Raw genomic sequence first — 26524 nt, forward strand, 5'->3', positions numbered from 1 at the left:
GGGGGAGTGTTTAGTAGAAGACCACAGCACCATGATCCCTATGACACATTGAAAGGATTATGTAGACCAGGGAATAATAGCAACTTGACTGACTACAGAATGAGGACTAGGTTCTCTTCCACCTTCCCGGCCCCAGAGACATGTTTTGTAACCAACAAAGTTAAACAACTGCCCAAGCAACTATATCAAGTTCTACCTTCATGTGCTTTCTCCTGCTCCCTTTCCTAGCCATATATGACCCATTTCCTTCCCTGTCCTTCCCTGTGATTGAGCTCTTGTCCCTGATACAAGACTACTACCTGTCACAGTAGGCTTGTCTAAAAATTCTTTAACTCAGTGTTTCTCAATTCTGACTGAGAATTAGAGTCACCAGGGGAGAATTTTAAACATAACACTCTCCATACTTCTAATGTGGACTCAGCTGTTATGGAAATGGGTTGATTGAAATTATATTAACGCATAGCCCATAAGGTATTGTCAATGTTGAGGGTCATTTCTAAGCTGAATCTGCATCTGGGTTCTGTGTCAGGTCTATCTTACCCTTCTACTACATGGACTTCTATTGTATTGAATCTCCATTTTGCCTGGATTCTGATCTTGGATAATTATCTGACTTGTGTCCTAACATACTGCCTCCCTGGCCTCTCTAAAACTTGCATTCTCCTATGCAAGCCTTCTTGAATATGGCTTTTCCGGAGAAAGCCCAATTATCTAAAAAGGCATTTTATTGGAATCTTTGCTTCTAGTGACCAGGGCATGATGCTCGAGTTTCTTCTTCAGTTTCTGGCTAAGACACTACACAAAGAGAGCATGTGGCTGTGGGAGCATCTGGTATCACAACCCCATGGGGAAACAGCAGGTCTCCAGGCTTCTTGCCATCTCCATGGGTCCTAGGACTCTGGATCCAAGGGGGAGTTTGGAAAGGGTATGTGACTCCAAAGTTCTCCAGCTCAGAGTTAGCACTTGAACTCCAGAACTTTATACACTTTGGATAGGTGGATAGACTGGCTGATCAGAGTTCACAATTGATCTTAGTGAAAAGTACTATCAAAAGGAGGCAAAGTTTTGTTTCTAAAGTGTCTATCCTATACTGCGGGACTCTTTGTCTTGTCTAAACTTCATTTCATGGTTGAGGAAACAGAACGGACAATTTGTGGCTTACAATGGAATTTAGAAACAAGGTAGAATGCTCATAAACTTTTATTAGACCTCACAAATACCTTTGCTACTCAATGTCTTTTATCCTTAGGCACCCATCCTGGGCATTGCAGTTAAAATAAACAACAACAAAAAAGAGTAAGAACTTTCCACATCTTAACAACTTTGGTTAAAACCTTCAGGATCCCTGGCCTCTTGCAAGTGAGAGGTTAAAAAAAAAAGTTTAGAAGTTGTGAAATCTTTCTTTGAAATTCATTTGCTTTTGAACATACTGTTTTACATTGAAGAGGAGAGTCATCTTTATTATCCAAAGCAAGGACTGATCGGGAGAAATGTTCAGTTCTGCAAAGCTCACTTGGTGTTTCATAGAATTATTTCTTTTTCTTTTTTAAATGTTTTTGTAGTATAGACTGATGTTTTCCCAGGGGTCAGATTCTGTAATCTGATGCACCACTCCTAGGTTATTAATCTTAAATATAGCCTTAAAAAACCTGCATTTGGAAAACAACAACAACAACAGCAGCAGCAACAACAACAACACACACACACACACACACACACACACACACACACACACACTATAAACAAAATCTAACTTTCAAATAGATTTATAAGTAAAGATGTCCTCAAAAGGTATTGAATTATGCATTTGCTAACTTAAACAGAAATATTGTTTAAAGCATCTTGGTTCATTAAATTCTTTGTTCATAATACAATTTATAATAGTTTTCTAGACTTGCTCTCCCCCACTCCCCCCCCCCCCCAACTTTGTAGTTTCTGGTAAGGTGGTGATGCTAATTTTTCAAGACACTGGAATGGGGATTTAAAATAAAATATGGCTTTAGGCTGCCTCGTGAAAGTCAATGGAATCAATAGGAAGCTCCTACATTTGCCTTCTTAGCTTTGGAGCTCAGGAGATGTCAACGCATATACATTTCCCAGTAATGAAACTTTGTAATGGAAGATAATCAACTGCAATGCAAATGTAATGAACTCAGATTTAAGAATGCAGACCAAAATCCTGTATCCCATGGAAAATTAAAGGAGTCAATAGTCTAATTTGAAGCTCTAATGTGAGAACAAGCACTTGAGAACAAGTCTACCTTTTCAGGTGCTTACTCCATGGAGGTGGATAGCTTTCTAAGCTTTACTAATGGGTAAATGCTGCTCCTCTTATCCTTAATGAGGGTGCCAGTGAGTTTATAGGACCCATGAAGGGTTGGCTTCCATAAGACTTTGTGGAAAAACACAAAACTCTAAGCTCACACAACAGAAGAAGGGAGGAAAAGCTCCTTCTCAGCCAGACTCAGCTCTGGTTTAACATAGGCATCTATCCCCTCTCCTCCCCCCGCCCCTCACCCCCCCGCCCCACACACACAGAACAGCTCCCCCTTTTCTTCCTCCATCTTCCATCCAGCCTTGGTCAGCTTTTCTTGCTTTCTTTGAATCACAGATAATCTTCGTTGGCCCCAAAGTCTCTGAAAAAGGGGTATTAGCCTTGCATCTACCCTTCAAAGTGGAACTCCCTTCCATGATTCCGCAGCCTTCTATGCTTCAAAGGCCCCCTGAGAGTGAGACCACCTGCAGAGCACGCTTCCTTTAGAGCATAAAACTGGTTCCTGTGCTTTCAGGGTACCTCACCTTCAATCCTGCATTTTTAGGAGTGGCCTGCAATCAGTGGGTCCAAGGTGTTTTTCTGGCTCTTTTAATGATACACCCTGGTGCCAGGTTGAGCTTGCAGTTGAATATGTAGGTCTGGAACTGAGAGATCACAGCTGGAGATGTGGGTTTTAATCATCCCCATGGAGCTAGTCACTGACTTCATTGCAAAGAATAAATTGTCAGTCAATGAGATGGAAAAAGGAAACAAAATTCCACAGCTCCCTGAATCCTCTAAAGGTGTGCAAAAGCTCTGTAAGGCCTGGTCTCTGCATGGGAGGTGGGGTGTGTGAGGAAGACGGGGGAGAGCAGTTGGGAAGCCACATCACATAGAGAATGCTTATGGCATAGAACAAGGATGTGATGCAGTTTTGTGCAGCTTTTTCTAAGTCAATGAGGAATACTGGTTATTACGCCATTTGAAGAGCATTCTGGAGGCAAACAGAGCCTTCTGCAGAAGCTAATTTATAAAGATTTATGGGCTTGGTACTGAACAACTGCACTTAGAGTAAATGCATAAAGGAGATAAAGACTTGGCAATAGCGGCCTGGAAACAATAAGGGCCGCCATAGCACAGTTGGTGTGATTTGTGGTTCACAAGCCACATGTGGTATATACAGTGGGATTGAGACTTGAGATGAAGGGAGACTGTTTCTGAAGTCATACCAGTTAAAGGTTATCCCTTCCTGCTTTTCCCCCAGTTCCTTAGAGGAAAAAGAATTAGAGGCATGTGTCAAAACCCACTATGTAAACTTCATAGTTCATTTTGTATAAATAATCATAGCATGTACTGTAAACCTAATCTGAGTTGCCAGATTTAGCAAATAAAAAAACAGCCTGCCTAGCTACATTTTAGATAAACAATAAATAATGGATTTAGTGTATGTTCATTCCATGCAATGATCATCTTGTATTTTATAGGACAATCTTAAACTGAATCTAATTCTCATTAGAGTCATATTCAACATTTCAACAAAACCTACTGTTCTCCTCATAAGGACTGAAGTTAAAGGCCACCTGGGGACTGCTGCTGTCCTCTGAACTGACTTGGTGTCCTCAGTATGTTCACCACATTGTTTGTAGTCTAATTTTTCTATAGTCTTCATTCCCTCGTATACCAATGAATTCTCATCTCTCCAACCTGCAAGACACTGTATATCTTTTTCTATTGTTAACCCTTTTCTTCAAGTTTTCATTTTCTCTTCCCTCTACCCAATTCCTTATCACTTGGCTTTTCAGATAGTCTCTTGCTTTCCAAGGTAACCTCCCTCTCATTGGTAGATTTTCTCTGCTTCATATCTCATACCTGGAAGCCAGCATCCCACTTCCAAGTTACAGCCCAACTTTGAGGATCATGGCCAACACAGTGCTATGTATCCCACTTACCCCAATTAGCAAGACAGACAGATCTCATAGATTCTCTTTAACTATTCCAGTCAAGAATTGCATGCCCAAGATAATCCAGATGAGGGAAGAAGTTCCTCTTAAGAAGTACTGTTTCTTTAAGGCTGAGTTGTGCAAGGTGTTCACAGTGATGGGTGCTTGGGCAAGCCCTGCAGTGAGTGAGGTGCCATGCAATGAGTTTGTACCTGTAGAAGTCCTCCAGGCTGAAGCCAAACAAGGCCCCTTTCAGTTTTAGGCATCATCTGGTTAAAGGCAGAGGTGCACTGAGGAATAATTTTACACTACTTGATTTTATAAATACTAGGATTTGGGGGAAGGGGCTTTGCACAATTTTCTTAGGTGCTCTAGACTCAAGATCAAAGCCTAATTTCAAGGAACCCTTTCATATTTATTCACCCAGAAATAAAAGGATTTTAATTTGAGCTGACACACTTAACATTTCATTAGCAGTGAAATCATGTAAAATCAATCTGTGTCACCAATATTGCTTATTATAGAGAAGGAATTAAAAAAAATGCAACCAAACAGTGGCAGATTTCACCCAACGGGTATGGAGAGGAAAAGACACCTTTCTTCCCTACTGATACTTAATTCCCCCAAGTCTCTCAGAAACTGCTCTCCCTGGTTATCTCTGAGCTGTTATCTCAGCATTTCTTGTGACCTGGGAGCTCTGTTCTTGGTCTTCAGTGGCATTTTCACCCCTGCCCGGGCTGGCAGTGATAAATGCCACATCTTTTTTGACCAGAGGTTACTAGTATTTCTCCGAGTCCTGCTGAACTGTTCTTACCAGTTCAGTACTTGGGTCTAGTTTTCACAGTGGCCCAGGGTGGGTTGAATCTGGGCAGGATCCGGGCAAGCTCCAGGAACCACTCCCAGCTAGTTAAAACATTATTTCCATGTGAGCTAATGCCATTCCTCCAGCTCTTCATGGAAACTGCTCAGCATTATCTAGCAACATCTGGAATGACTCTCTCTTTTCCCTCAAAGCGTGAACACTGTCAGAGACTCTTACTTCATGTGACTATCTGCCCTGTAAATGTGATTATTGGTGTGACTACATTAATCCACGTGGACAGATGAGTTTGTACACGTAAAAATCCTCGAGGCGGAGGCCAAACAAGGCCCCTTTCAGAAATAGATTTTTGCCACCCTTCAGTCCTTCTGGGTCACAGCTATTTTTACAGCAGTGCTGCAGCCTGGAGTTTTGGGAACAAGCCAAAATGTTTTGGGTGTGTCTGTGCAGAAACAAAGTTCTTTGGGAAAAGGCAGCACAAGGAAACAATTTTCCTTTCCTTGGTTTCTAAGCATTTCTGCTCATTGGTGCCATGTATGTGATTGTTGTGCTAGATTGTTTTACATTTAGGGTTGTAGACTGTATTTTAATATTCTCTTTAATCTTGCTTTTCGGTCCCTCTCAAGTCCTTTATTCTGTTGCCAAATCACTGACCTGTCTAACCTTTGCTGTAGGGATAAACTCTAACCTCCATGGAAATTCCACCATCCCAGGGAAGGAAAACGTTAGCTCCAGCCAGGCCTGGAATCTTGCAACAATGGGAAGCCAAAATGACATTTTTATTGGAATAAGGCATTGTCAATTGGTTTACTCAAAATGAATATTTTAAAGAATTTCTTTTGCTAAAAAAAAATTTGTCTCTAGCATTATTATTTTAAAACATGTAGCTTTAGATGGTATATGGAAGTAGACTTCAAAAAAATCATAAAGTGATAAGAAATTCAATGTTTTTCATAGGACACAGATCCTAGACTCAAATCCTAATATTTTTTAGTAATGATGATAGTTCTTAATATCACTAATATAAAAAACTAGTTTGTGAATTATTTAGTCTCTCTCTTCTCTATCGTCTCACATCCCTTCTCAATTCTGAAGGGCATTTTCAGTCACTAAATAAATTGTGATATTGGTTTTTCAAACTTTTAATTCCATGGGCTGTGGAGGGTTTATTAAAATGGGCATGATTCCAAGAACCGTAGAAATAATATTCTCTCTCTCTCTCTCTCTCCCTCCCTCTCTCCCTCCCTCCTTCCCTATGCTGTTGTTACACTTACCTTCCAAGGTGTTGTTTGGTTTCCAGAAAGAATTTATATATCAGTCTGAGATCAGAGTCTTTAGCCAGTATGAAAGGTGAAATAAAAACCTACAGGGCTGCCCTAGCCAGTTTGGCTCAGTGGATAGAGTGTTGGCCTGTTGGCTGAAGGGTCCTGGGTTTGATTCTGGTCAAAGGCACATGTCCGGTTTGTGGGCTCAATCCCCAGTAGGGAGTGTGCAGGAGGCAGCCAATCAACGATTCTCTCTCATCACTGATGTTTCTCCTTTCCTCTCTGAAATCAATAAAAAATATATTTAAGGAAAAAGAAAGAACAAGTCTACCTCTGACTGAGTAGGCATCACAATGACCACAGTTCCTAGCGGAGCTTGTGAAAAATGCACTTCATCTCCTGAGGTTCTAATTTGGTTAGTAAGATGCAGGGCCCAGGAATATGCCTTTTTATGAACACCCATGGTTTCTAGATGCAACCTATCAACGCTGTCCTCATTTACACCAGGCTTCATTGGTTAAGAAAACGTTAGGCAGGAGAGATGGGCCCCCACTGATGAGATTTGCTCAGAGTCCATGTGCTGAAAGTAGACTTGAGGATCAATGGGTCTGCAGCCATACATACTTAAATTTTTAATTATATTTACATATAAACTTGTTATATATAGACAGATTTTATTTAAACTTGGAAAATATTAATGCTCCTTAGTAGAATTATATTTATACCACATGAGAACTATTTTTTTTTGGGGGGGGGGAGATCCATCAGGGGACTGTTTCTCAAATTTTTTTGGCTAGATTTAAAAAAATCATTCAAATTTTTATGAAGATTTCTTGTGGCAGGAAGTCTCCCTATTGTATGCATATAAGGAAGTGTGTGACTGCAAGGAATATATAGGTTGTATGTATATATGGGAGAGGAGAGGGAACAGAGTTCCACATAGTTTTAATTTGGCCATTCGCTCCTCCATCAGTGCACAGAGTACGGTTGTTATAACTGCATGTGGGAGGAAGTTAAAGCCCCCGAAAGAGAGGTGTCACATTCTTGACACCAACATCTCATTTCCAAAGCTCAGCAGCAGCAGTCCTATTTTCAGAGTTTCTAAACTGGCGTAGATTTGAAGTGCCAGCTAGTTAGAGAAGCTAGGATGTATTAATAGACTCAGGTGGTGGGACCCAGAGGCATTGACTTGTACATTATAAATAAGACCCTTGGTTTTAAAAATGTTCCCCCATCCACCTGCAGCCTCCTACACTTTCTACAAATTGGTCATAAATCCTCAAGTTCCTATAATGAGGACATTGCCTTCCACTAAAAAAAAAAAAGAAAGAAAGAAATGTCCTTGAGGTATGTTAGCACATGGACCGCAGTCACGCTAACGAAGCCCAAGAAAGAGACCTCAGACCTCCCCTCCTAATATTCTTATTCAGCGGGTCTGGGTGAGGCCAGGCCTGTGCATTTAGCAATCATTCTAACCCGAGGGCTTTCTGGGGGGCTGGCACCTGGAGTGCAGTTCAAGCCCTTCTATATCGATATGCATGTGTGGGTCCAAAATTTCCCCAGAGGGAGAGGGAGCCCTGGATCCATCACTCATAGGAAGTGCAGGGACTATGGACCCGGGGGGGCTAACACCACCTCCTTCACAACTTTTCCCAGGATTGGCCTCTAACCATCACCTGAACTGGGCAGATGTTTAAAATATAGAAACACGTGACACAGAACAGAGCAAGCTCTTCACCTTCTTAAGGGCAGCATGGGCAAGATCACAGGGTGGGATTGCTTTTTACCGGAGGAGGAGGGTTTGAAGCCTTTAAGTTTATAACTCAGTGAATAAACATCCCTGGTGTTTGTTCTGGAGAATGGAGATGGGCAGTGGAACAGCCTCCCTGGATAGCTGGGGGGCCTGCCGCTCATCTGTTCTTCACCAGGAGCACGCACCCTCAGAGTTCTGAGGGCGCAGACACTTCTCTGTGAGGAAGATTGTGATTGAACTTGTGACCAAGAGCTTGGGAAGTCTGCCGGGGAGACTTTCTGGGAGTGGTGAGGGCCTCAGAAAGGCTGGGTGCAGATCATGGGCTGGTCCTGGGGTGGGAGGAAGAACTGAAAGCTGGATAATCTTGAGTGAAGGGTCACCTGGGAGAAGATGTGGGCCCTTCCCTAGAAAGTAGAGGGGGTTTCTCAGCCAGAGGGGAGTGGGCGTGGATCTCACTCCGGGCACAGGGAGCTCTTGGGCCTACCTGGAGCTGGTGCCGGTATTCATCTATGCTCCCAGTTGCCAGTTAGTGCTCCACTGAAACAAAATGGGGTGTCCTCTGATCCATTTACTCCAATGCTAACACCAGCACTTTGTATGCTGAGGTTGTGCCAACAGGCCTAATGTGGTTTACATGTAAAAATCTCTACTTGTGCCCATAACTTATTGTAAAGCACTCAGTTGATTATATGTTTGTAATCAGAGTTGGATCCAATTATTTAAAAAGTGGGAAAAATGAACTTCGATGAGGCTACCATACCCTGCAAGTAACTTCTCTGGTTTAAGAAGTAAACGGCCTGATAGGAGAAAATGGTTTAACTTGTTCTGTGGACAGTGGGTATTGTCTTAGGTGCTGAGAGAAATGGGAATTGAAAAGTTGTGATTAGTGGAAAAGGTTTAGAAGAGCTTCCTAATCTGAACGTTAGTCTCAAAGATGAAGAAGTCAGCATGGGTTTGCGATTTGTTCAGAACAGCTGACAGAGCTCAGGTGCTGGACTCCAGGCCACACTCTCCCTGCTGCCCCAGGAGGCCCCTTGCTGAAGCCATAGATGGTCGATGGAAAAGACACCGGGGAAATCATCCAGACTTTGGGTCCTAATTTTACAAACACGGCTATGAGGTTAGAGAAGAGATGGAAGGGAGAAACTGCCTTGAGACAGAGCAACTGAAAGGAGGATCAGTGTCAGCAGGAGAGCTGCTGCAAAGTGCTCCAGGGAGGAACCACTCAGGTAGGCGGAATCAGAGAAGGTGTTAGGAAGAAATACCAGCTGGGAGGACCTGGAAGAAGGAAAGGGTTACAGAAGTCAGATGAGGAAGCAAGGGAGGAACGGGCCAGATGCTGTGGAATGCTTGAGACTTGTGGTGCACAGATAAGGCTGAAAGGCGGCTAGAGACTGTTGTATGTCAAGCTGAAGGTGTGTCAGTGTGTGCCACTAATGTGCTTGAGCAAGGGTGTACTATGATCAAGCCCTGTGGGATTTTTTTAAATCTTTTAAAATATATTTGGATTTATTTCAGAGAGGAAGGGAGAATGAGAGAGTGATAGAAATATCAATGATGAGAGAGAATCATTGATGGGCTGCCTCCTGCACACCCTACACTTGGGATGGAGCCCGCAACCCAACTCAGGTATGTACACTGACTGGCAATCAAACCATGCAGACTGGGTCAAGCCAGTTTTTAGGAAGATTAAACTGGAAGCAGCAGACAGGGTGGATTCACGCAGGGCAGGAATGGAGTCAGTGACATAATGCAATTCTTGCCATCGTAAAGGGAAGTGTTAATGAGGGCCTGGACGAGGGCAGTAGCAATTATGGCCTTCAGGACACATGGGCTGGAAGTGAAGCTGGGCCTGGTCAGGGAAAATTATGAGTTTGGTTTTGGACCTATTGCGTTTGAGCGGCTGGCCAGCTGGCCCCAGGGGCATGTCCATCTGACAGCTGGAAACATGAGCCTGATGGCAGAAGTACAGAACCTAAGGAGCTGCCTGTTTTTAGGGACAGGAGGAGAGAGAAGAGTGAGGGAAAGAGATGGAAAAGGAGTCATCCATGTGTGAGGGACTGCTGGAACGCAGCCGAAGGAAGCCAATGAATGGAAGGATTGCAGAGGAGGGAGCAGTAAACAGTGTTCTGAAACTCATGACTCTGGGGATGGAGGTGCAGTTGGTGTTAGCAATGCAGGCAGAGGACAGAATACCTCAGAAGCTATGCTTGGAAGGAGGGTCTTAAAAATATTCATGCATTCATTTACATTACTGTAGGAAAACAGAGGCCTGCGTACCAGGGAAGTCTGAGGAGAGAGCACAGAGAAGGGAGATGTAAGCAGGCTGGGTCCACAGAAATGCCTCTGAGAACATCAGGGAGGGCGAATGAAGAACAGCAGAGAGCACACCCCTTGGCACAGAGAGGCCACTTTTCCTCTAGGACAGGATGGCAGTTCCTGGTGAGAGCACAGAGGAGCAATGTTAAAAGACAAAGAATGTTGTTTGGTTTTCTTTTGGAATGATGGGAAAGCTCTGGAAATGAATAGCCATGATGGTTGTACAACATCATGGATGTACTTCATGCCACTGAATTGCACACTTAAAAATGGTGAAAATGTCCCTGGCTGGTGTGGCTCAGTTGGTTGGATATCATCCTGAGCACCAAAAGATTGCCAGTTTGATTTCTGGTCAGGGAGTGACCCCCATGCCTGGGTTTCGGGCCTGATCCCCTGTAGGAGGCGGGCAAGAAGCAGCAGATTGATGTTTCAGTCATATGTCAATGTTTCTCTCCCTCCTCTCCAAAAAATCAATAAAAATATTTTTTAAATGGTAAAAAATGGTAAATTTGATATTAGGTCTGTTTTCCCACAATAGAACAGACACAGAGGGATATCCTTAATCTTTCAGCTAAGCAGAGGGAAAGGGCAAGTGCTGAGAGGTGGACCTGAGGTGGGGCCTCGGAGGGCAAGTTTGTGGGAGAAGAAAGAGCATGGTGTCAGGCAGCTCCATCAGAAGCCGGCCAGATTGGAACAACAGATGGCCCAGTTTTGGGGCTGATGTGAGTGAGTCTCTTTCTCTTGGTAAATCTTAATCTTATTATGTTCATCCATTGCTTAAAATTTGTCAATGATTTCCCATTTCTCTGAGGATAAAATTCTAACTCTGTCAGGACTTCCCAGGTCTGGCATAGCTGAATCCTCCCTGCCTCACTCTCCCTGATCCACACCACACTTCCCCTCAAACTCCTGAGCCACACAGCCCCTCTGAGACATGCCAGACACCTCCCTGCCCAGGTTTGCCTGTGTTGTTGGCTCTGATTGCCCCTGTCATCCCTCAGTTTAAATGCACCTCCCAAGGAAGGCCTTAGTGGCCTCCCCTCCACCACTGTCCTCGGTCACAGCACTCGGCCATTTCCTTCCTAGCACTTGTCATTGTGGGGCAGCGTAGGTATGTGCGTGTTGACTTTTTCCTTTGCTATCTCTCCACTAGCCTGTGATGGGCCTTAGGACCACCAGATTTGTGCTTTCCACCTGTAGTAGGAACTCAGTAAAGATATGCTGAATAAATGAATAGATCAATTTCTTTGCTTTTTGCAACAAAGCCCAGCAGCCTGGGCACGAGATTAAAAAAAATAATTAAAAAGTAGAGAGTGGTAATTACATAGAACTGGAAAGTATAGGTGGGGTGGGTAAAAAACTATGGGATGTTAGGAAGAACACTACTAATAAATGATTGATTCTGAAGTGCAATCTGGAAATGGAAGAAATGAAGCAAGAGGTGGGGGTGGGGGAGACGGGCTGGATTAGGAAAGTCGCCTCAGTGAGCAGAGACTTCCTGATGGAGGTCATTCTGCATGTCCAGTGCTGTAATGGCGCTTCAGGGTGCACCAACACGTGTGGGAAGTTGAGGGCACGGGACCTTGCCAGATTTAAAACAAATGAATGCATGAACCCCTGAGTCCTTGCTTAGACGGATTGAGATGAAAGTGCCCGGACAAGGATGAGGTGCGTGTCTGTGCTCTGCACAGCAATAGAGGGCGGTCATGCCCGAGAGCCCGTTAAGAGTCCCACCCGGATTTCCTGAGTGCCCATCACTGTCTAAAACTGAAGCCGCGGTGAAAGCTACCGTTGAGCACTTGCTTCGAATCAGTGCTCGCAGTTTACACGTTAGCTCATGGCACCCTCACGAAGTTCTCTGGTAAGTGACTTTCTGAAGACCAGACAATGAGCCAGGTGGCAGAGCCCCCGTTCAACTCAAGCCTCTGTCTACAGACATGGCTTCCCCTGCTTCGATCATCACCAAGTGCGCAGGCTCTCACTATCGTGATCGCTGCTATGAAGTAGATGACAACACAAAGGGATTGCAGAGAGGACTGCAAATGAAGGTCAAACCCTCAGAAGGCTGACAGAAGGCGTAGCTTCTATGTGCTCATGTGGTCCCTCACACCACAGTTAATTACCAAATTACTTGCATGTGGGCTTCAAATCTTTTCTTTTGCAAAGGACTGTTCAAAAAACATCTTGCCCCGTGCTGGCCAGTGTTGCTCAATCGATTGGGCATCCTCCCATGCACCTGGAGGTTGCTGGTTCAATTCCCAGTCAGGGCACATGCTGGGTTTGGAGCTCGATCCCCAGTAGGGGGCACGAAGGAGGCAGCTGATCCATGTTGCAATCTTATATTGATGTTTCTCTTCCTTTCTCTCACTTTAAAAATTAATAAACTGTTTAAACACACACACACACAAACACACACACACACACACACACACACACACACACACCCTTGTCCAGAGTGCCCCCTCAGTGATTCCTTGATTGGAAAGCCCCTGGAAGCACCACATACTGAGTCCCATTCACAGTCATCCTTTCTCCTCTGTTTAAGCACCAAATGCTGTCTTTGGCACTTTACAGATTGGACAGAAGGTGTTGCCTTCAGGGGCATAGAGTGAAGACCATAATTTTCTGCCCTGCTTAATGCTGTACCAGATTTTAGTTTCCTGTTTATAAAAATTATTAGGGCCAATAGTATAGGGAGCAGCAGCTTGGGAGCTTGGAAGGAGAAAGTAAGATCAAAGGGAAGTAGTGTGAGGAAATGTAAATATTAGGGCATTGGCCTGGAGGGGATGATGAACCGCCAGTCCATCTGACAGCAGATTTCCAAGGAGAAGTGTATTTTCATGACCGGCTCACATGTACATAGCCCACCAATTGTATTATTTTGGCGAAAGTGAGTTCAGAAAATCTGCTTGATCACATTTATTCAACCTGCTCCATCTTCCTGATGATGTCAGTATTTTCCAGAGAAAGCGAACGTTCATAAGCCACACGGAGGGCACGAACCTGGGCGGCATGCCTTCCCAAATCAGCCTCCTCTGGGCAATGGAGAGACAGTTCCATCTGGGACCCGAGATGATCTTCTTCAGACCCAGCTGTAATATAGTCATGGGCCAGAAGAAATCAACCGGCGCTTCCAGAGATTTCTGCTTCCTTTCCTGCCTCGTGCTGAGCCCTGAGTAAATGGTTTTATCAGTGATAAAGATATTAATGTACTTACGGGGTTAGCACAGCACGGCTAAGCATGGCGGCGTTGATGTTACGACTGCATGAATTATGTTTTCTTATTTTCGTTGACATCTGAATGGTTCTGAGAGAGGGGGCAGCGCACTCCGAGCAGATTACACCAACAGTGAGTCTCCATGGAAGTTGGCCGTGAGGGGAGCACAGGCTGAAATGGTCCCAAGAACCACTGTCCTCCCCATCAGACCCGGCTGCGTGGGGAAGACGTTAGCGTGTTAAAATCCTGAGGTGAACCAGACATACCCAGAGGTGGGTGCCTGAAATACGATACATTTTGCATTTAATCATAAACAATGATGATTTATATTCATTAAGGTGTAAACATGAAGCTGATCGTGAAACTCGTGGGAAGCTGTCCCAGGTTCAAGTGGGTGCCCACACTCTTCCATTCATGAGTAGAGGGCCCTGTTTACAAATCCTAGTGTTTTTAATTCAAAGATGGGTTCGTTCCCCAGGGCTGCCAGAGCCATGTACCACACCCTGGGGGCTTCAGCAGCAAAGTTATTTTCTCACAGTTCTGGAGGCCAGAGTCTGAAATCAAGGTGCTGGCATGGTTGGCTTCTTCTGAGGGCTGTGAGGGAGGGTGTTCCGGGCCTTCCTCTTGCTTCTGATGGTTGCTGGGAACCGTTGGAGTTCCTGGGCTTGTAGAAGCATCACCCTCACCTCTGCCTTCATATGGATATGGTGTTCTCCTTGTGTGCATGTGTCCATATTTCTTCTTTTGTAAGGACACCCGTCATATTGGTTTAAGGCCCACTGTACTTCAGTGTGATATCTTAATTACCTCTACAATGACCCTATTTTCAAATAAGGTCATATTCTGAGGTGCTGTCAGTTAAAACTTCACCATATCAATTTTTGGGAAACACAATCCAGTCCATATAGGAGTCGATGAATGAGTTTATAGATTATATAGGCTCTTTCATTTTTATTTTTTAATAGATTTTTTAGGGAGAAAGGGAAAGGGAGAGAAACATCGATGTGAAAGTGAAACATCAATCAGCTGCCTCCTACATGTCTCCTACTGGGAATCAGGCCAGAAACCATGGTCATTTGCCCTGACCAAGAATCAAAGTGGCAACCTTTCAGTACATGGGACGAGGCCCAATCATCTGAGCCACACCAGCCAGGGCTATATTATAGAGGCTTTTGATCTCTCCTTTCTACTATTTTTTTGCTGCCCAGTTCCTTAAAATAAAAGTTAGGAAAGAGGAGAAAATAAAGTTCAAGCCAAGGTATCTCACTGTTGCACTAAACTTTGAGACAGGATGGGACTCACAATGAGGCTTTTAGTTCATGGTGTGGGTAGGTGGCTTCCCATCACCAAAATTGGATAATGGGGTGGGGGCTGAATTAAGTAGAGAACCTCAAACTTCACTATAAATGGCCATGATGAAGTCAGGATGATAATCCAATTGGAAGTCAAGAGCCACAACGTTAAATGTCTTCTTCTGACAGAGCTCACTGTGGTTTGTGTGAGACCTTCCTAAGGTGTGTCCGTGTGTCCAGGTGGCAGGTTCTGCTCTAGGCTGACCTCAGAAAGCCCGGGGGACAGAGCTGGAGGCCCAGGACCTGGGGCAGTGCTGTTGGTGCTCAAGCAGGTGGTAGTGCCTTGAACAGACCAGGGCACACTGGCGGGCTTCATATCAACAGACATGCTTATTTGCTGGTCAAAATGTAATGCAGCTCTTATTTAAAAACAAACAAACAAACAAACAAACAAACCACCTCTTGCCCACCCAGTGTGGCTCAGCGGTTGAGCGTCAACCGAAGAGCCAGAAGGTCACAGTTCAATTGCCGGTCAGGGCACATGCCCGGGTTTGGGGCTCAATCCCTACTAGAGAGCATGCAGGAGGCAGCCAATCAATGATTGATGTTCCCTCATCATTGATGGTTCTATCTCTCTCTCCCTCTCCCTTTCTCTCTGAAATCAATAAAAACATATTATAAAAAACACACACAAGAGACATTTCTTTCTTCCCACACACCACTACCTCACCTTCTAACCCATTCTCAGACCTCAGTCATGTTAGACACGCTACTTTGCCCCATCTTTCCATCTCCTTCACTTATTTTAGGGGAAATAGTTGTAACAGATTTCTCTTAAGAAAATTATTCTAAAATTTTGACCACCAGAGTTTTTCCAGAACATTCTAAAACTCAGCAGTAACTTTTTAAGGTACCAAGGAGAAGATGTTTAGAAAATGACATTTCATTTCACTAATTGCCATGCTGCATGGCTTTTATGGGGCTGTGGTTAGGATTACCGGAGAGAGGCACCAGCGTGGATTACAACACAGCGCTGACCTTTCCCACCCAGCTGAAGCTTGAAAAATAAAACCCAATCCCATCTTAACCAACCATACCTGCGTCTTTTCTGGGAAATGCCCCCCAATGCAAGTTTGTTTGTTTTCTCAGATGGTTTTCCTTGCCTGGGAGAGCCATTCGGAAGCTGAAATCAATAAGGTTCTCACACTACATAAGCATTTTGCCTCCTTGGGCTGGGCGTGGGGCCTTTTCCCCTTCTGTCTCTAACACACATCAAATGCCTTAGATTGCAGTTTGTCCTGAGCAGGTTATGCAATTTTAATCTTAAAAATATGAAAATAAAAGGCATGATTAAAGCTAAAACAGGACACTTTATTTTTAAACCAAAAGATGCAAAAACAGCAACAGAGAAGAAAAGAGCCTAATTAGAACTGTCTCTGGGGCAAGTGCCCATTTGCCATGGTTCCTCCTACTTTCCCCTATTCTCTTCACCCCATCCCAACACTCTCAGCCTCCTCTGTCTTTGTCTCCCATGGTGTAGCTCTCGAGTTCTAATTCTACCCCAGTTTCTTTCACTAAAACAAGGAAATTAGCAAACACATTTAAAAGAATGCATTTGTCAATTCCTCTCTGTTACAGGAATCCACATGGTCTTGGAGTTGTTTCATGAAAATATACAAACATATTCTCAACCAAAAGTTAATAAAGGAATCTTTTCTATAAATTTGACTTGGGATCCTTTTTCATTTTTTGCCCAAACAATTTTCCTTTGGCTTGTTTTGACACCGTGTGTGTTTTTCATGGGTGTCTATGAAGACAGAAGAGAAACAGTCCAGAGATGGGAGACACTGATGATGCCTTGCCATACTAGCAGTCAGCAGCTGTGCATCACTGCAGGTTGCCCAGGACTAAACCAGAGAGGGTCGGACCTACATTACCACCATTTGTCCACCATCCAGAACTGAAATATCATTGCTGACATGTACACATAAGAAACTGCTTGACATTGAAATTGGGACTCAAAAGAACTGTTGGCCCAGAAAGAAACTCACTAAAGACTGATTCATTTTCCTCTCAGCATAACCATTATTGCTTGTCTCATTTTCGGTTCTTATAAGTGTATTTCTAGTATCACATGATCTCACTCATCTAGGGGAAATGATGAACAACATACACTGATGAACAAAAACAGACCTGGAGACAGGGAAGCATCGATCAGACTGTCAAACCTCAGAGGGAAGGTAGAGGAGATCAACCAAAGGACTTGGTATGCATTCATATGAGCTTAACCCGTGGTCACGGACAACAGGGGTATGGGAGCCTGCGTGGGGAGGAGTTTGGGATAGGAATTGGGGGGGAGGGGATGAAGACAAATATGTGATACCTTAATCACTGAAGAAAAATTTTAAAATAATATAATGTCTTTGTAACATGCATTTTTTCCCCTCTCAAGAATAAAGGGGGCTTGAGGACAAGGAGATGCTTGACACAGCGAATGAATTGCTTTTGGTGTCGGGGAAAGTGGCTTCAGGGTGGCAAAGGTCTCTTTGCCTAATGGCATCAACTTTGTTAGGAATAATGACTAATAGCCTGGCTGGTGTTGCTCAGTGGTTGAGCTTGGACCTATGAACCAGGAAGTCCCAGTTTGATCCTGGTCAGGACACATGCCCAGATTGTGGGCTTGGTTCCCAGTAAGGGGTATGCAGGAGGCAGCTATAAAAGATAGCTAATATTTCTCTTACTCTCCCTTCTTCTCTGAAATAAAAAATAATATAATAAAATAAAATAAATTAAGAATAATGACTAATAGCCCTGGCTGATGTGACTCAGCTGGTTAGGTGTCATCCCTTGCACCAAAAGGTTGCTAACTTGATTCCCCATCAAGGCACATACCTGGGTTTTGTGCTCAACTCCTGGTACAGGGTGTGTAGGAGACAGCTAATAGATCTCTCTCTCTCTCTCTCTCTCTCTCTCTCTCTCTCTCTCTCTCTCTCATGTGTGTGTCAAAAAAGTCAATAAAATATTTTTTAAAAATAATGACAAATATTTATTAAACACTTACTATGTGTGCTTATGTTAAATTGTTTGTATTTGATAAAAATCCATAATAAAATGTAAATTTGTTTCATTTTACTAGTATAAGAGAGGCATTTGAGGGTAAAGAAATTACTTCAGAGGTTGCTCAGCTCTATCTCTGGCAGAGTTGGGAAAGGAACTTGGGTGTGTCTGACCAAAACCACCATTTCTCTCCATCTAACAGGAATGGGAACAGCAGCCAGAGGACAGGGAGGCAGAGGTGACTTAAGTGACCCTGAAAGCAGAGTTACTCCAGACTCAGAAGTGGGAAGTGCAGGGAAAGTCATCAGTTCCAGTATTTTCCATTCTCCTTCAGCCGTGGGAGAGGTGAGTGTGATTCTGACCACAGATGAGGCCTGGGAAAATCTTAGAACTGAGGCTTAAATATCACATGTATACATGCAACAGAATATTATTCAGCCTTAAAAAGTAAGAAGGGGTGGGTGTGAAGAGAGCAGAGAGCCTGAAGGAAAAAAAAATAAATAAGAAGGGAGCCGAGACCGGTTTGGCTCAATGGATAGAGCGTTGGCTTGGGGACTGAAGGGACCCGGGTTCGATTCCGGTCAAGGGCATGTACCTTGGTTGCGGGCATATCCCCAGTGGGGGGTGTGCAAGAGGCAGCTGATCGATGACTCTCTCTCATCAATGTTTCTAGCTTTCTATCTCTCTCCCTTCCTCTCTGTACAAAATCAATAAAATATATTTTTTTAAAAAATAAGAAGGGAATCCTGCCATAGGTGACAAACTGGAAGAACTTGCAGGATATGCCTAGTAAAATGAGCCAGTGACAGAAGGACAAATACTGAATTATTCCAGTTAAATAGGAAGCTAAAGTAGCCAAACTCATAGAAACAGAGTATGTGACAGTTGCCAGGGACTGAGGGTTGGGGAGGGGAGGGCGGAGTTACTGTTCAATAAATATAGAATTTCAGTTTTGCAAGATGAATAATTTCTAGAGATCTGCTCTTCTCTGTTGTGTATATAGTTGACAATACTGTATTGTACACTTAAAAATCTGTTAAGAGGATAAATCTCATGTGAAGTGCTCTTACCACAATGAAAACAGCAAAAAGCAACCTCAGATGGGTAACGGAGCCTATCAACTTTTTCTAGCGATAGGACGTGGGTTTGGGGACAGGCAGTGGTAGAGAAAGGCTGTGATTAGATGGACTTAGAGAGGCAAAGGATGAGAGGAGGAGCAAGGGAATGGAGGTGCTGAGGAGAGAGTCCTAGAGGGATCCAAGGTCCAGGTTCCACCCCTGGACAGGTCAGTAGCTGTCACCGTGATTCTCTCGCCCTTCCCCTCTTGCTGGTGACCCCCTGTTTGAGAAAGGTTTCTCCACTTCCAGCTGACATGCCTGCTTCCAAGTAGAAGGATAAAGAAAGGTTCCAGAGTAATCTGTTCTCTCCTATCAGAAAAAGACTTTCAAGGACATTCCCAGCCATCTTATTGACCAGAACCAACGACTTAGGGCTACCCTGGGCTAAAAAGGAGGCCGGGCAAACAAGTTGGTCAGCTGGGCTTATCACTAGAGGAAGAGAGAATGGTGTGAGCCAGTTATATCTGCTGCTGTTCACACTTCAGTGTAAATAACAGATCAATTTGCTTTTTACCTAAAATCAGTTACACTACAAGAAAGGAACCTTGGCAGGTATATAGGATGGAAATAGACCCAAAGTGAGGAAAGGAAGGATAGTACCAGTGTATTATGTACTTTAAGAAGACAGGTTTCTGCCAAAACCGGTTTGGCTCAGTGGTAGAGCGTCGTTCTGAGGACTGAAAGGTCCTGGGTTCAATTCTGGTCAAGGGCATGTACCTTGGTTGCAGGCACTTCCCCAATAGGGGGTGTGCAAGAGGCAGCTGATCGATGATTCTCTCTCGTCAATGTTTCTAACTCTCTATTCCTCTCTGTAAAAAACAATAAAATATATTTTAAATATTATAAATATATATATACACACACACACACACTATATAAGCCACCAGAAGGAGATGGTCAACATTTTTTTAAAAAAAGACAGGTTTCTGAGTAGTAAAAAGTGCAGCTGGTACCATAGATAAACTCTAGCCAGAGTTTCTGGGGTTCACAGAGACAGTAGGGCCAGGTGAGGTAACAGGGGTGATAATGGTAGGATTGGATGACAGCAATGATGACCTGATTTATTTTGTAATTTTCCCTGATTGACAACTTTTCTGATGTACTGTTTACTAAAAATCTTCTCTGATGCCTTTTCTTTTGTCATATAAACTTAACGTCACAGATGCCTGCTCTAAAAACACACAACACAATGAAACAAAACACCCAGGACCTTTCTAAGGGATTAAGAAAGATGCTGGCAGCATGCAGCACTGCTAGGCCTGCAGGTGGGAGCATCAGGGACAGACCTTGTGGACTTAGGTCATTGCTGCCTCATCGCCTGAGCAATATGACCTCTGAGGTGTGGAGCCAGGATGACTGGAAGTTCCTGCATTAAGGGCCCATCTTGAATTAGTCTATCAAGAACAAGATCGATTTTGAATTAGCTCAGCAGAAAGAGCCAAAAGGAGTTCTGGATCATTCCATTTCATTTATTTTCTCTCACTTTTTTCCACTTACTTTTGTTTTACTTTCATCTTGGAAGTCTCCTTGGCTGCAAAGGCATGGATTTCTCCCCTCCCCACAGCTCTATCTATCGACCAGGAGAGCAGGAATGTAGACACCCTTCCCTAAGCCCAGTGCCTTGACCTCAGAGTGGGTGACTCGCCAAAGGTCACTTATGGACCTGGGGGAAGCTGCAGTCTCCGGGACTCCCAGTTGACCTCACAGCCCACGGCAAGCCCAGAGAAGGGTTTGCCTTTTGGGGTAACATCTATCATCTTCGCCTCAAGCATTTAGCATCAAATTGCTGGAAGATGATTTTTTTTAACTTGCCTTATTTAAAAAGAGTCTATTGATTTCTCCTGCTACTGCTGCTCCTTCGGATTCCCAGTATGCAAGCAAGAATGATTTATGAAAATGCTTTTATCTCCTAAAATCGTAATTCTTGAACGTTGAGCTCTGATTGTATGAATCTCCCATTCCTCCTTTAAAATCAAGCCCTCTCTTCAAGGCTAGGTTTTTGTATCTGACAGTTTGATGTTATACTCTCATCCTTGTTTACAACAAGTAAAAAATTAAATTTTTAATGAAATAAAATATTTTTAAAATCAAAATACTTTTATTGAGCAAAAGACAGATAATGAAGATAGTTCTATTTATGTTAGAACTTTGATATTCTAGTGAGATTAATATGTTAAAACAGTTCAATTAATTCTTCAGTTACCAAAATATGTGCATCAAGTGCCTGTGCTAGAGGGGAAGTAGATTTCAATCTAGGAAATGAATTATTTTTTTCAATTTCACAGAATTAATTTCAAAGTGATTTGAAAATTAATTGTTGTACCATCAACAGTTTTTAGATTCATGTTTCTTTCTTCTGTAGTCTTGTAAATACCTTCATTCATGCACCACATTGAATTTATTTATTTTTTAATGTATTTTTATTTATTTCAGAGAGGAAGGGAGAGGGATAGAGAGAAACATCAATGATGAGAGAAAATCATTGATCAGCTGCCACCTGCATGCCACACAATGAGGATTGAGCCTACAACTCGAAAATGTGCCTTGACCGGGAATTGAACTGTGACCTTCAGGTTCATAGGTTGATTCTCAACCACTGAGACACACTAGCCAGGCTACATTGAATTTCAACTACCTGTTTATTTGCTGGTCTCCCCTACCAGTCAGTGAGCTACTAAATGATTTTGGATAAGTAAATACCTGGGAATGGGAATGAAAGGACAATTGAACAATTATTGTTGAGTTGTAAAAAGGGTGGTGATTACTAGAACAGAAATGCACAGTGTAAGAAACAGACTTACTAAGCTAGCAGTACAAAAACACATCAACTATTTGCATCTTCTTTCCCCCAGCTTAGTTAGATCCTTTTTGGCAGTGGAGAGCTGCAAGAGTAGACATGAAGGTTCTGTTTTCAGACCACTGGAATTTGCTTTTCCCTTCAACTCAGAGAGGTTCCCCCCTCACCTCTCTGGTGGGTTCCACTACAGCAGCCTCCGAGTTTGATGTGCACTCAGATAACCTTCTCAAGTTATCAGAATATGTGATTATATCACCCTCCCCTCATTGTCCTAAAAGAAAAGGAAGCCAAGCCTCCCAGCATGACCTGCCCACTGAGCTCCCCTACATTCGCCCCCATCTGCCGTCGGAGATCTACTGAGAAATGTAGAACGACCTTGAATTCCAAAGCATATGTGGATTTAAGTTCCAAATACTGTCTACTATTTTTAGAGAAGCCCTCCTTTTAGTCCTCGAGCTGGTTCTCAAAGACCAGCAACATCAGAGTTATCTGAGAACTTTTGTCAGAAACGCAAATTCTCGGGTCCCACCCCAAATCTACTGAGACAGAACTCTGGACTGGGGCCCAGTCCTCTCCTCTGTAACAGGTCCTCCAGGCCATCCTAAATCACATTTGTGAACCACTGCCCTAGGGAATAAGAAGTCAGGATTTCTCAATATGCTCGTGTCCTAGCTGGATCCAGTGCAAGTGAATGAGTTTACATGGGCTCAGTGTGAGGAAAACCCCCAGTGACGTTCCTCAGTTTACTCAAGTGCCCAAGACCCTGTTCAGATCTCCTTTCTTACACTGAGTTTCCCACCCCTCTGTTTCTAAAGGCAGAACAAAGAGTTCTAGAGGATAAAATCTAGGACCGTTGATGAACACGACAAGATGTATCTGAAACAAAAAAGGCCTGTTTGTGTTGGAACAGGTCCACCAGTCTCTGAATCCGTCATGCCTCACTGGGGAGAGGGAAGGAGGGAGCGGCAGAAAGTGGACATATCAGGCTTTGAATGTAGGGACACCTGGGTTAGAGTCATACCTCCAACACTTAGAAGATCGCAAATGCCTTGACTTTCACAGAGCTCCATGTGAAAGGAGAATAATAGCTCCTATCCTATCAGAGTGTTGGGAGGGTCGAATGGGACACACAGCATGCAGTTGCTCTGCAAATGGGAGTCCCTTTCCCTTCTCCCACCACCTGGTACGGGCCTGTCCAGACTTCATTCACAGTGGGTTTAAGAATAGGGCACAATCTGTTGTTGTATTCTGAAGCTAGTCTACCTGTGGCATTCCAGCAAGGTTTTGTGACAGAGGGATACTGATAGGGTTGCCAGATAAGTTACCGGGCATTCAGTTAAATTTGAACTTCAGATAGAATATGGATACTATTTTAGTTGGTATTCGTGTGTCCCATTCAAGATTTAGGACCTCCCTCTGCTAAAAAAAAAAAAAAAAAAAAAAAAAAAAAAAAAAAAAAAAAAAAAAAAAAATCATCGTTTATCTGAAATTCAAATATAACTGGCTGGCTCATATTTTCATTCACTGCTAAATCTGACTACCTTAGAGTAGAAGCAAGTTCCAAGGCTAGGCTTTTCTCCCCAGTCCCTAATGTTTTAATAAAGGCCATTCCTGATCAGAACACATTGGGCACACAGTGACTCAAGGGCACTGGAAGACATGGGTGATGTGGGGCTGAAGGGAAGGTCCATCTAACTGTCTTGGGAATTGGGTGGGAGGGAGGAAAGGAGAGTCGAGGACTGTGATGATGGTTGATGCACCTCCAATTCTTGCCTCTAATAGCAGAAGGATGGAAATCCCCTCTTCCCTTCCCCCCCTCCCCTCCAGGCATTCTAGAGGTGAGGTTCTGTCACCACCCCATTTTGTGCAGTTGTTGTACACTGTTAAGTCAGATATGGTTTTAAAAGTCTCAACTATTCTTTTTAGGATCTGATGGTGCTTATTTTTATTTTCCAGTCTGGTGTCAGTATGGTAACATGACTTCACCAAACCTAGCAAATGGGTAAGATCTTAAAGCATTTGCTTATTTCCACTCCTTTGAAAACATTTAGGAGTTGCATTATTTAAACTAGAAAGAGATGAGGGAGTTAGAAGGGAGGGCTGCTGCCCCCAGGCACAGCCAGGGGAGGGTGCTAAATGTGGTTATCAAGAGATCAAAGTACCCGGGAGAGACTCCTTTGATCTGATGCTTGTCAGAGTTGCAATTAGATCTTTGATACTCTGCACTTGTCTACCTCCCTTCTTCACATTTCTCTTTTCATGGACACCTGGAAACGCTAGACCAAGGCTTGCCCTAGAAACAGCCGAGTGGCTAAGGGAAATCTGAGTATGCCCTAGGACATGAGAGATATCCTCTCTCCTAGAGGAAAATCCCTTTTCTAAACATAGCTGCTGTCATTCCTTATTTTTTAGGGGGAAAAAGATAAATGTGAAATCCCCCAGTTATTCCTGCAGATGCCTATCCCAGTGTGTGAGCTGATATTAATCATCCTGTGGTTTCCATGCTTTTCCTTTGATACAAACAGGAAAGGTACCAATTAGCTGGGACTGACTTGGGGGTGGGGGGCGGGGGGAGGGTGGGGGAGACTCAGGGGCAGTCAGTCAAACCTGAGCAAAAGCTGCTGGGTAACAAAGCAAAACTCTGCCTCTTGATTGCCGTGACTTTTATTTTCTGAATGACATAGGTCTACCCAAAGTGCATTTCGAGCCCTGCTCAGTCTTCCCTTTAACTCGGAATAGCTGCTTATCAGGGACTCCACGATCTTACTTATGGCGTTCTTCTAAGTAGCCTCAGTCTCATTCTGAGAATTTTTTACACAACTTGTACTAGTCCCCAAGTACAAGAATAATGGCTCATTTCTGCGGATGAGTCAAGAGCTTCATCCCTATCAGTCTGTATAGATACAGCCTGTCTGTTTGTTTCCTTAATGGACAAGATTTGATATGTGTGTTTTCTAATCCTGCACTATTGAAATATTGATTCTCATCCTGACCTGGCCTCCTGGGAACGGAGCCAGTATATCTGCATCTCTGTGCTCCACATTTAGACTGCCTTCCTGCCCGACTGGCCTGTGAACACCAGAATGAGATTAGATTTGTTTGGGGGACAGAGAATGTAAATCCTAATGAAATAGCTGTCTGGCCTTATTTCTACTTGACAGAATGGGGCAGCCATTCCTGACATTTTTGGCCAATGTTATCATGTGTTATTACCTTAATATCCTATTTGCTTCTTTTTTCCTATTTGATTTAAATGTGTGTAGGCTTTCGGTGAAAATAAGAAAAGAAATCCAAGCCAAAAATCCATTTGAACTTCTGAAACAGATTGTTTGAAAAATGTAAAACATTTTATAAGGAATTCCAGAAAGACAGATAACTTATACCACATCAAAAATGTCTCCTGACTTGCCAAATATTAGAATCCTTTCCATGACTTGTGTGAACTTTGAATACATCTTTCATTTGTATTTCAGGATGGAGGGGTGGGGAATGTATGTGCTATTCATCACCAATTCAATGATAATGAATTATTGATCTGTGACAATATTTAGGAAACAGAACAAAGGTAAACTCTGAGGAGACTACAAGGCCTTCCTATAGCATGTGCAATGTCTTCTAAACATTGCTGACTCCCTTCATTATCCCTCTTCTACCTCTTTCCCACTTTGATCCCACACTGTTATTAATCAGGACCAGGGTGATGACTTCCTACGAGGCCACCTCTCTCAGTCTTGTGATTTCCAATATGCACTTTCCACACCATTTCTTGAGTGAGATTTTGAAAAGGCCTACTTATTCACAATCCTCTAGGGGCTTCCTGTTACCCAGAGTCCCATGCTCCTTGACTAACATATATAGATCTGACTCGCCTCCCTCTGAGACTTGCCTTCTTTCCAAACCTATTTTCAGAAATGCTGAAAGGCTGTTTTCCATGTTTGCCTTTTCTCACACAGTTCATTGCTCTTGGAAGTCCAGTCCTTTCTCTTTCCTTTGACTTTCCCCTTGGAGATTCCCCTCAAGGAGATGGCCTCCAGGAGTCCTGTCACATTTGCTGTCTCTCTCTCCATGAACAGCCCTTTCTGGTACTTCCTTAACCATGCCCTTGTTTGACTCCATCACTGCCCTCACCATCTTTCCTGACTTTGGGCCCATCCATTTCCTTGACTGCACTGTAACTTCACCATGAGTAGGAGCATGCCCTATTCAACTTTGTATTCACAGTGACTTATGCAGTGCATGGAACAGAGAAAGTGCTCATGGGGATTTTTAAGCTAAATTTAAGAGAAGATACTGAGAACAGAAACCAAAATAATAAAGGCAAAGAGAAGTTGGCATCGATAACATTCTGATTTTGGTAACAACCCTTTGAAGAAGGATTATTAGCTCTATTTTACTGATGAGGAAACTGAGGGTCATAGAGATTAAGTTTGGCCAAGGGTTACAGATAAATGTTGGGAGAGCCATGACTGGAGCATGAACACCTAGAACAGATCCAAGAAAGGATCAATAAAGATCAATAAATACTTGTGAATTAAATAGTTGCTAGGATATCTGCAAGTATCTTTCTTGAGTGAGTTCATTATCAAATCACATGTAGGAAAAGATTCTTTAAAGATCATCTCGTTTGTCAGCTTCTTTCTGTAGGGTTTTTTCTGCCCAGGAAAATTCCTCTAATAATGTGGAATGAAGTAA

This window comes from Pipistrellus kuhlii, unplaced genomic scaffold, assembly GCF_014108245.1.
Source record: "Pipistrellus kuhlii isolate mPipKuh1 unplaced genomic scaffold, mPipKuh1.p scaffold_m20_p_2, whole genome shotgun sequence".
NCBI lineage: Eukaryota > Metazoa > Chordata > Mammalia > Chiroptera > Vespertilionidae > Pipistrellus > Pipistrellus kuhlii.